Source organism: Eulemur rufifrons, chromosome 1, assembly GCF_041146395.1.
Source record: "Eulemur rufifrons isolate Redbay chromosome 1, OSU_ERuf_1, whole genome shotgun sequence".
NCBI lineage: Eukaryota > Metazoa > Chordata > Mammalia > Primates > Lemuridae > Eulemur > Eulemur rufifrons.
In genome coordinates, this window is record NC_090983.1 from 85,855,985 (window position 1) to 85,868,385 (window position 12,401).

The 12,401-nt window shown below is 32.9% G+C and overlaps 1 protein-coding gene across 2 annotated transcripts in view; it reads left to right on the forward strand.

Moving 5' to 3' along the window:
* The window catches only part of ZRANB3 (zinc finger RANBP2-type containing 3), a 212,900-nt gene that overhangs the window by 141,307 nt on the left and 59,192 nt on the right, over positions 1-12,401 (forward strand). The gene's annotated exons all lie outside the window — the stretch shown is intronic.

Below are 12,401 nucleotides of genomic sequence, written 5' to 3' on the forward strand. Positions count from 1 at the left end.
AAATAAAATGTATGGTTGGATGAGGCTTGACGAATGTATGTAGTTAGGTAACCATCACTGCCATAAAGATACAGAATATTTCCATCACGCTGAAAAGTTCCTTTATGGACCTTTATATTTATTTCCCTTCTGATCTCTATACCTTGGCAATCACAGATCTCCTTTCTATCAATATAGGTTTACACTTTCCATAATGTCACAAAAATGGGTTTATACCATGTAACTTTGTGTCTGGCTTCTTTCACTTAGCATAAAACTTTTGGGATTTATTCAGGTAGTCATTACTATTTTCCTTTTTACTCCTGCCCTAATATATGGGAATACCAGGTAGTGAACATTGGGGATATTCCCAGTTTGGACTCTTATGAATAAAAGTGAAATAATCATTCATATACAGGCCCTCATACAGACACATGTTTTCATTTTCCTTAAGGAAATACCTAAGAATGGGATTGCTGGGTCATAAGAAAAATGTAGGTTTAACTTTATAATAAACTGACAAATTGTTTTTTAAAGTAGCTGTACCATTTGCATTCCTACTGGCATGCTATGAGATTCCAGTTGTCCCACATCTTTGTGAGAAGATCACTTGGTATTGTCATCTTTTTAATTTTAGCCGTTGTTGTGGATGTATAGTGGTATCTAATTGTGGTTTTAATTTGCCTTTTCCCAGTGACTAATGATGTTAAATATATTTTCATGGACTTTTTAGCTAGTTATTTTCTTTTGTGAAGTTATCTGTTCAGATTGAGCCCATATTTATATTGGGTTATAAGAATTCTTTATATATTTTGGAAACAAGTGTTTTAATATACATATCTCTTACAAATATTTCCTACAAGTCTATGAATTCTTTTTTTATTTTCTTAACATTGTCTTTCAAAGGACAGAAGTTTTTCATTTTCAAACAGTCCAGTATATCATTTTTTCTTTTGTTTTTTGCTTTTTGAATCCCAAGAAATTTTTGCATAAGCCAAGTTCACAAAGATATTCTTTTGTGTTTTCCTCTAAAAGTGCTATAGCTTTAGGTTAATGCAGTCATGTGCTGCATAATGATGTTTCAGTCAACGACAGACCACATATACGACCATGATCCCATAAGGTTATAATGGAGCATATACAGAAACCTGATATATGGCACTTGATATTGGTATTGCAAATCAAGTAGGGGAAATGATTAATATTCACTAATAGTGCTGGGACATTTGGTTTTCCATATGAAAAAATATATAGAAATAAAACTATATATACCATCTAAGTTTGTGTAGGTATACTCTATGGTATTCTCACAATGACAAAATCACCTAATGATGCATTTCTCAGAAAATATCCCCATCAATAAGTGATGCATGACTATGTAGGTCTATGAACTATTTTGAGTTAATTTTTTTTATATGGCACAAAATAAGGATGGAGGTTCAATTTTTTTGACTTTTGTTTTGGTTTATCTTTTTACATATCGATTTTCAGTTGTTCAACACTCTGTTGGAAAGACTACTTTGTGCTCATTAAATTTCCTTGGCACCGTCATAAAAAAATCAACTGGTTATATTCTTGTGGGTCTTTTTCTAAACTATTTTCTGTTTTATTGGTCTATTCATCTAACCTTGTACTACAGTGGCTTGATTACTATAGCTTTATAATAAGTCTTGAAATTACAGTATTTACTCCTACTTTATTCTTTTTCAAAATTATTTTGTCTTTTGTAGGTCCCTTGCTTTTCCATATGAATTTTACAATAAGTTTGTCAAATGTATGTAACTTTTATTGCAATTGGGTTGGATTTATAGATCCATTTGGAAGTATTGACATCTTAATAATATTTAGTCTTCTGATCCATAAACAGAGCATCTCTCTCCTTTAATTTAGATCTTCTTTAATTTCTCCCCTGGATGTTTTCTAGTTTTCTTGAATACATTTTGTTATATTTATTTATGGGTATTTTATGTCTTTCTATGCACTTGTAAATAGAATTTTTAAAAATTTAAATTTCCAACATTTCATTGTAAAATAGAGAATTAATATTGATTTTCATGTATTGCTTTTATTCTATGACCTTGCAGAACTCACTTTATTAGTTCTCGTGGCTTTTTGGCTAATTCTAGAACATAGAGGATCATTTTGTCTGCTCACAAAGATACTTTTATTTCTTCCTTATAATCTATATGCCTTTTATTTATTTTACCTACCATATTGAAGGAAAACTAGTACAATTTTGAATAAAAAAATGACGGGACTGAACAGCCTTTCCTTATAGCCAGTCTTTAGGGGAAGGCAGTTAGTCTTTCATCATGAATTATGATGTTATTGCTAACTTTTTCATAGATGAATTTTCTTGTGTGGAGGAAATTTCCTTGTTTTTCTAGTTTATTGAGAGGAGAGATGGAACATAAGAACATTTCTTCCTTTGGCAGAGCAGGGGAGAAAGAGGTAGTTACTATAAAAGTAGATAAGAAGAAAACAGCTAAAATTCTAACACAATTATAAAGGCTGGGACTAGGCTGTTAAGACAGTTGAAAATAACAGGGGATCCTGACACAGCGGAGTCCACACTCACAAGCTTTATTTCCATTGACCTTTACCAAGTGTTAACTTGAAGGCCCAAGAGTGTCCCCATTAATGGAGCACAAGCTCAAAATCCTGCCTATTTATAGGATCCTTTTCTCATGCTAAACAAAGCCTTAAGCCCTGCCCCTAGCCTCCAAAGCCCAGCCTATGATGGACTGCTTCTGTTGGTGGGAACAAAAGCTGTCTACTGCTGGGGAGTGGGCAGGAAACTGTACTGGACTCAGGACCTTGCACTGATAATGAGGCAAAAATATATTACTGCTGAGGGAGGGACAGGAACCTCTCCAGGTCCGCTTATAGTTACAAAACTAGTTTGGCTGGGGTTGGGGGAACAGATACTAAGAAAGTGCCACCAACAAGGCTCAGCTGCAGCAAAAAAAACCTGCCTTATGCTGAGTTGGTAGCAGTAGACTCAAGAAACCCCCCCCGTTTCCCATCATGAACTTAACACTGAGGAACCTTCAAGATTTATCTGCAATTTGGGAAGAAGGACACTACTCTATAGTACAGGTATGCAGGACTGCTGAAAGCTGAGAGTGTGGCAGGAACACTTAGAAAAACCCTTGGTATACACTATCACAAGGCAGAAGTATCCCATTGCTGGGGGAATTTGAATTTCATGGTGTACTAAAAGTAAATGCAACAACAAGAGAACCTAAACACAACTCAATAATGGCTACATTCTCTCAGTAACCCCCATACTATCACCCTGACAAAACATGCATGCCCCTTTCTGGGTGTAAATATTAATATTATTTACTCGGTCTGCACCATTCTTCTGCACATAATTCCTAGCATTTAATAGAAACTGTGAAATAAAGCCATTAAAAAAACTAATTTATTAAAAAATAAAGCAATCAATAAAGGCAAATGCAGAAATGATCCAGATTGTAGAACTATTAGATAAGGACTTTTAAATAGCTATGAATAATATATTGAAGGATCAAATAGAAAAGATAGACAACATGCATGAAAAGATGGAGAATTTTCAAAATATGGAAGCTATAAAGACAGTAAAATGGAAATGCTAGAAATAAACACAGTATCTTTCAGTCAGCTTTTAAGCCAATAGTGGAGATAAAATAATAAAATATCTAAATGTCCTGGGTATTTAGCCTAGGGAAATGAAAATTTAGGTGAACACAAATATCTTTACACGAATTTATTTGTAATCGCCAAATACTTGGAAATAACTCAAGTGTCCTTCAAACAAATGTGATACTTTCATATGATGATATACTCAGTGAAAAGGGATGAACTATTGATAAACTCAACAAATTGAATGAATCTCAGAAACATTATGCTGAGTGACAAAAGCTAGTCTCAAAAGTTTACATACAGTGTAACTCCATTTTTATAACATTTCAAAATGACAGAATTATTGTGATTATAGTATTATACCCATGTCATTTTCTTGGTGTTGTTAATGTACTATGATTATATAAGAAATTATTATTAGAAGCTGGGTTAAGAGAATACAGGAAGGCTTACGCCATATGCACTGGCATGTATCTGTAGTCCCAGGTACTTGGGAGGCTGAGGCATGAGGATCACTTGAACGTAGGAGTTCGAGTGTGGCTTGGGCAACATATTGAGACTCTATCTCTAAAAAAAAAAAAAACACAAAAGGACCAGGCACAATGGCTCATGCCTGTAATGTAGCACTTTAATAGTATATTCAAAGTGCTGTAGAAAAAAAAAAATGAGCCAAGAATACTATACCCAGCAAAGATATTCTTCAAAAATGAAGGAGAAATAAATTCTATCCCAGACAAGCAAAAACCAAGGGATTTCATCACTAATAGACCAGTACTACAAGAGATGCTTAAGGGAGTCCTACACCTGGAACCAAAAGAACCATATCTACCATCATGAAAACATACAAAAGTATAAAACTCATTGATAAAACAGACACACAAATGAAGAAAGGAAAGGACTCAAATGTTACCACTGCAGAAAACTACCAAACCACAATGACAAACAATAAGAGAGAAAGAAAGGAACAAAGGACACACAAAACAAACAGAAAATAACTAACAAAATGACAGAAATAAGTCATCACGTACCAGTAATGACCTCACATGTAAACATATTAAAGCCTCCACTTGAAAGATATAGACTACCTTCAGGATTGAAAAAAAAAAAAAAATGACCTAATCGTATGCTGCCCCCAAAAACTCACTTCACCTATAAAGTCACATATAGACTGAAAGTGAATGAATGGAAAAAGATATTCCACTCAAACAGTAACCAAAACAAGCAGGAGTAGCTATATTTATATCAGATAAAACAAATTTTAAATCAAAAACAGTAAAAAGAGACAAAAAAGGTCATTATATAATGATAAAGAGATGAATTCAGGAAGAGGATATAACAATTCTAAATATATATGCACCCAACAGTGGAGCACCCAGATATATAAATGAAGTATTATAGGATATAAAGGGAGAGATAGACTCCAAAACAATAATAGTTGAGGACATAAACACCCCACTGTAAGCATTATACAGATCATCTAAATAGAAAATTAACAAAGAAACATTGGATTTAAACTGCATTTTAGACCAAGTGGACCTAACAGAGATTCACAGAACATTTTATCCAACAGCTGTAGAATGCACATTCTTCTCATCAGCACATGGAGCATTCTTTCTAAGATAGACCATATATTAGGCCAGAAAACAAGTCTCAAAAATTTTTTAAAAATCAAAATCATATCAAGTACCCTGTCAGACCACAATGGAATAAAACTAGAATCAATAACAAGATGAATTTTGGAAACTGAACCAGTACGCAAATTGAACAACATGTTCCTGAATGACCGTTGGGTCAAGGAAGAAATTAAAAAGGAAATCAAAGAAATTCTTGAAACAAATGAAAACAGAAACACAACAAAAAAAAATTTATGATCTACATTAAAAGTAGTGCTAAGAAGGAAGTTTCTAGCAATAAATGCCTACATCAAAAAAGTCAGGCAATTACAAATAAACAAACTAAAGATACACCTCAAGCTACTAGAAAAGCAAGAGGAAACAAAACCAAAAGATAGTAAAATGAAACACATAATAAGGATCAAAGCAGAACTAAATGAAATAGAGACTAAAAAAATACTAAGAACCAACAAAATGAAAAATTGATTTTTTGAAAAGATTACCAAAATTGATATACCGCTAGCTTGACTAACGAAGAAAAAAGTGAGAAGACTTAAATAAATAAAGTCAGAAATGAAAAAGGAGACATTACAACTGATAGCACAGAAATGCAAAGGATCATCAGAGACTGCTATGAACAATCATACAGTAACAACCTGGAAAATCTAGAAGAAATGAATAAATTCCTAGACATATACAACCTGCCATGATTGAACCAAGAAGAAACAGAAAGCCTGAATAGACCAATAATGAGTAATGAGATTAAATCAGTAACAAAAAGTCTCCCCCAAAATGAAAAGCCCAGGACCAGACAGCTTTACTACCGAATTCTACCAAACTTACAAAGAAGTAACACCAGTTCTTACACTATTTTATAACAAAAACCAGACAAGAACACAAGAAAAAAAGAAAATTATAGGCCAATATCCCTGATGAACGTAGAAAAAAAAATCCTCAACAAAATACTAGCAAACCATATACAATACTTCCAAAAGATAATGCACCATGATCAAATGGACTTTATTCCAGGAATGCAAGTATGGTTTAACGTAAACAAGTCAATATGCATGATACATCACATCAGCAGAATGAAGGACAAAAACCATATGATCATCTCACTAGATGCAGAAAAAGCATTTGATAAAATACAACATCCCTTAATATTAAAAATTCTCAAAAAAACCAGGCATACAAGGAATACACCTCAACATAATAAGGCCACATATGACAAACACACAGCTAACATCTTGCTGGATGGGGAAAAGCTGAAAGCCTATCCTGTAAGAATTACAAGACAAGGATGTCCACTTTTTCCGCCTCTATTTAACATAGTGCTGAAAGTCCTAGCCAGAACAATCAGGCAAGAGAAAGAAATAAAAGGCATCCAAATTAGAAAAGAGGAAGCCAAATTGTTCCTCTTTGCAGATGACATGATCTTATATTTAGAAAAACGTAAAGATGCCATCAAAAACCTCTTAGAACTAAAAAACAAATTCAGTAAAGTTACAGGATACAAAATCATACAAAAATCAGTAGTGTTTCCATAAAACAATAATGAACTGGCCAAGAAGAAATCAAGAAGGCAATCCCATTTATAATAGCTACCAAAAAGATAAAATACTTAGAAATAAAATTTAACCAAGGAAGTGAAAGAGGTCTATGATGAAAACTACAAAACACTGATGAACAAAATTGAAGAGGACACAAACAGGTAGAAAGACATCCCATGCTCATGCAACAGAAAAATTAATATTGTTAAAATGACCTTGCTACCAAAAGCAATCTACAGATTCAATGCAATCCTTATCAAAATACCAATGTCATTTTTCACAGAAATATAAAAAAAATCCTAAAATCTGTATGGAACCAAAGAGTGAAGAGACAACCTATTGAATGGGAGAATGTATTTGCAAGCTATCCATCCAACAAGGAATTAATAGAATATACAAGGAACTCAAACAGCAGCGAAAAAAAAAAAAAAAAGATCCTATTAAAAAGTGAGCAAGGGTTCTGAATAGACATTTCTCAAAAGAAGACAAATAACAGCAAAGATATGGAATCAATCTAAGTGTCCATCAGCAGGTGAATGAATAAAGAAAATGTGGTATTTATACACAATGGAATACTACTTGGCAATAAAAAAGAATGAAATCCTGTCATTTGCAACAACATGGATGGAACTGGAGATCATTATGTTAATTGAAATAAGGCAGGCACAGGAAGACATATAACACAAGTTCTCACTCATATGTGGGAGCTAAAAAAGTTAATCTCATGGAGGTAAAAAGTAAAATGATAGATGCCATAGGCTGGGAAAGGTGTGGAGGATGAAGAGAGGTTGGTTAATGGAAACAAACATATAGTTAGATAGAAGGATAAAGTTCTAATATTCGATAACATAGTAGGGTGACTATAGTTGACAACAATGTCTTGTAAATTTCAGAATAGCTAGAAGAGAGGATTTGAAATGTTCCCAGCACAAAGAAACGACAAATGTTCCAAGTGATAGATACCCTAAATACCCTGACTTGATCATTAGACATTCTATGCATGTATCAAAATATTACATGTACCTGAAATATATACAAATATTATGTGTCAATAAAATGTTTTAAAAGAACTGTAAGAATAAGTTAACAGAAGAAAATTATAAAGAGCAGAAATCAGTGAAATACAAAAAGAAAATAATAGAGAAAATTAATGAAACTAAAAACTGGATTTCTGAAAAAATGAATAAAATTTATAAACCTCAAAACAAAAAAAGTAGAAACTGATTTACCCATAACAGCAGTAAGGTAGAATAAAAAGACTATTCCTACAGACCCTATAGGCATTAAAATGATAATAAGGGAATATCATGAACAACTTTACATCAACAAAGCCAACAAAACTCAGATGAATGACTCAGTCCCATAAATATCACAGGTGACTCAAGAAGAAATTAAAAATATGAATAGCCCTGAATCAACTAAAGACATTTATTCTATAATTAAGAATCACCCTTTAATGAAAATTTCAGGCCTCAGTGGTTTCACTGCTAAATTCCATCGAACGTTTAATATAAAAGTAAAACTAATTCTAAAACTGTTTTAGAAAACAGAAAAGTAAGAAATACCTTCCAACTAATTTTTTTTTTAAGATGGATAACAGACTTGTATTAAGACATGAAACCATAAGAATTCTGGAAGAAAATGTTGGAAAAACCTTCTAACTAATTTTATAAAGCCAGGATTACTCTGCTACTATAACTAGACAGATACATCATGAGAAAACTACAGGCTGATATCCTTCATTAATGTCAAAATCTTTAACAAAATATTAGCAAATTACAACCAATAGTATATAAAGAAGCATTTATATCAGCAATACACATTTCACATTGGATTAATCAATCACTGTAAAATACTACATTAACAATATAAAACTATAAAAATACATGGTTCTCCAATCATATGAAAAACTGTATGATTATCCCAATAGAAGGACTTGACAAAATTCAATATTCATTCATGATAAAACTTGTCAGCAAACTAGGAAGAGAAAGGGGCTTCCTCATCCCAATAAAAGGTACTTATGAAAACTTACAATTAACATCATATTTAATGCTGAAAGACTGAATGCTGTTTCCCTAAGATCAGGAACAAAAAAAAAAAAGAGTCTGTTCTCATCACTTCTGCTTAACATTATTCTGAAAGTCTTAGCTGTGCAATAAGGATAGAAAAAGAAATAAAAAGCATGCAGATTGAAAAGCAATAAGTGAAATTGTCCATATTCACAGACAACATTGTTGTCTACCTAGAAAATTGAAAAACACTTCAAGCTATTAGAACTAATGAATGAATTTATCAAGGTCACAGAATTCATATTCAATATACAAAAATCATTTCTAGTTCTATATACCCACAATACAGAATTGGAAGTTGAAATTTTAAAAATATAATTTACAATAGCATCAAAAAACATGAACTAATTTAAGGTAAGGTAGATAAAATATATGCAGTGAAAACTACAAAGCATTGTTTAAAGTAAAGCAAACTTAAACAAGAACATTCGCATTTATGAATGAGAAGATTCAATGTTGTTAAGATGCCAGTTCGAAATAATGTATACATTATGAGGACATACTGTATCTAACAAGATATACTGTTAGACTCTTTGATTCTGTAAAACTAAATTGAAAAAAATATATATATATAATAAAAAAATAATAAAAAAAAAAAAAAAAAGAAAAAAAAAAAAAAAAAAAAAAAAAAAAAAAAAAAAGATGCCAGTTCTCTATAAATTAATTTATATATTCAATGGAATGCTCATCAAAATCCTTGTATTTATTATAGAAATTGACAGGCTAAATATAAAATCTGTGTGGCAATGTAAAGGACTTACTATAGCTGAAACAATTTTTAATGAAGTTAGAAGACTCACACTACATGATGTAAATACTTACTATAAAGTTATAGTAATCAAGACTTTGTGGTAGTGGCATGAGGATAGACATAGAGATTAATGAGCCAGAAAAAAGGAATCCAGAAATAGAACCTTGCATAGATTATCAGTTGATCTGTTGTTAAAAAAGGAGATGATAACTCAATGGTGAAATGATAATTTGTTCAACAAATAGTACTAGGACAATTGGATATCCATGAGGAAAAAGAGGCATCTTGACCATTAGTTTATACCATACATAAAAAATTAACTTGAATGAGTCATAGAATTAAAATTAAAATTATAAAACTCTTAGTAGCACACATACATAAAAATATTCCCAACCTTTGGGTAAGACAGTTTTTTAGATAGAATACAAAAAGTACAAACATTACAGGGAAAAAATGGAATTCAAAACTTTAAAATTTATGGTGATAAAAAAAAATGTATGGGGTATGAGAAACACTGTTAGGAAAATTAAAATGCAAAACATAGATTGTATGAAAAGATTTGTTTGTATGCATCCCCCTGCTCCATTTTTCCATATCATAATTTTTGATTTGATCATAATTTTTGGTTTGATCAGTGTTCATGGTTTACAGTATAATGACTCTGTTAAACATTTCACAACTGAGCTATAATTATATTTCTTTTGTTTGACAACTATTGTTTTTCCTAGAGTTAATAGCTATCTTGTTTTTTGCTTGTTTGCCTAGTTATGTAGCTTTTTTGTACTTAATATCAAGTACAGAATGCTTGCTTAAGGGAAAAAAATATATATGAGAACCTTTTAGATCATTTCTTGTCTGTGTTAAGAAACTCTGGATGAAAGTCAGTGTTGACAATCAATAGGAAGTCAGTGTCTAATTCCCAGGATCCTTGAAGGAAAAGAAAGCAGATGAAAAGTCAGTTATCCCCAAATTGGGTCATGTTCCTAAAGATTAATGGCCACAGAAGGCCAATCTCTGTCACCCCAGTTCTCTAGAGTTTTTAATCATTTTTCATTCCCTTCCTGCTGGAACCTCTATCCTCAACCACCTACATAAATTGAAACTGTGAATTTCTATTCTTGGGCTGCAGCCGGAAATAATTAGTTTATGGCATTACCAAATTCCAAATTGAAATTCTTAATACATTTTTCCTAGAAATATTATTGATATTTAGTAGTTAGAGTCCATAGTAATTGGTAATAATATAGTTTACCTACATTATAGTTTAAATATGCTTTGCAGGAGGTAGCTAGTTGTCAACTACATTTAATATTGTTTCCATAAGAAAATATGTTTCAGAGTTCTATAGTAGTTTGAACTTGAAATACTACAGATTATAATTTGGTTGTTATATTGTCTGTATGTTAGTGTTGAAGTTTCCATTCTTTGACTAATGTTTTCTTGGTTAATTCAATAGATATTTATTGAGTGCCTACTATGTGGTAATGTGCTAGGGAGGCATGGTGAACAAGACACAGTGTCTACCTCCCAAGGAACTTGGACTCTGTTGGGAAAGACAATGAAATAAATATTCAACTACGGTATTTAGCCAGAGGAAAAAGTGAAATGGGAAGTAGATGGGGCTGGTGGAGTGTATTTCAGGCAGTTGAGGCAGTTTGTACAAACTCACACAGATTAACCAGAAAGGGCATATTTAGGGAACCAAAAGTAAGTCAACATGGCTGAAGCATAAAGGCATAGAGTTTTAGGGAGAATTCTGACTGAGACTAGGCTGGAGATCATTGACAGCAGTAACTACCTCATGAAGTTCAAAGTTCATGGTTTTTAATGTATCCTAAGCGTTCTTAGCAATTAGGTACAGTGAAGTAAAATGACCAGATGTGTGCTTTAGAAGAACTATAACTGTGGGAGAATGGAATGGAAGGAACAAACCAATAGGCAGAAAATCCATTTGGGATGCCTAGATTAACGGTATTGGTGATCTAAACCAAGGTAGTGGCTATACCACATCTTAACTAGAAAGAAAGGAATAATTCCAGAGATATTAAGAGAGTACAATCAATAGACATTGGTGATTGACTGAGTATTGAGGGGAGGGAAAAGTTAGATTCTAGATTTCTTGCTTGGTGTCTTAGTCCATTTGTATTGCTTTAAGGATACCTGAGGCTGGGTAATTTATAAAGAAAAGAGGTTTATTTTGGCTCACGGTTCCACAGGTTGTACAAGAAGCATGGCACCAGCATCTGCTTCTGGTGAGGGCCTCAGGAAGCTTCCATTCATTGTGGAAGGTGATGGGGGAGCAGGCATAATACGGTGAGAGAGGGAGCAAGAGAGAGAAGGGGGAAGATGTCAGGCTCTTTTTAACAATTAGTTCTAGCTGGAGGTAACGAACTTGAACTCACTCGTTACCATGTGGACAGCACCAAACCCTTCATGAGGGATCTGCCCGGCTGTCTCAAAACACCTCCTACCAGGCCCCAGCTTCAACACTGGGGATCAAATTTCAACATGAGACTTGGCAGGGCCAAACAAACCATATCCAAACCATAGTGCTTGGTCAACTGGATTGATGTTTGTGATGTTCATCATCAAGACTGTGAAAAAATAGGAGGGACATTTTGTGTCCAGACCCGCATTAAGTATGATCTTTGTCAAACTCAGCAAGGCACAAGCTGTTAGAGAATATAAGTTTTCTTCGTACTCTGCAGCATCGTTTTAGAAATACTTTTCTTTTCATTGAGGCATTTGAACAACTCTGTTGGGGTATTTAAAGATAATTTAAAACTATCTAATGATGGTTTATCTAAAT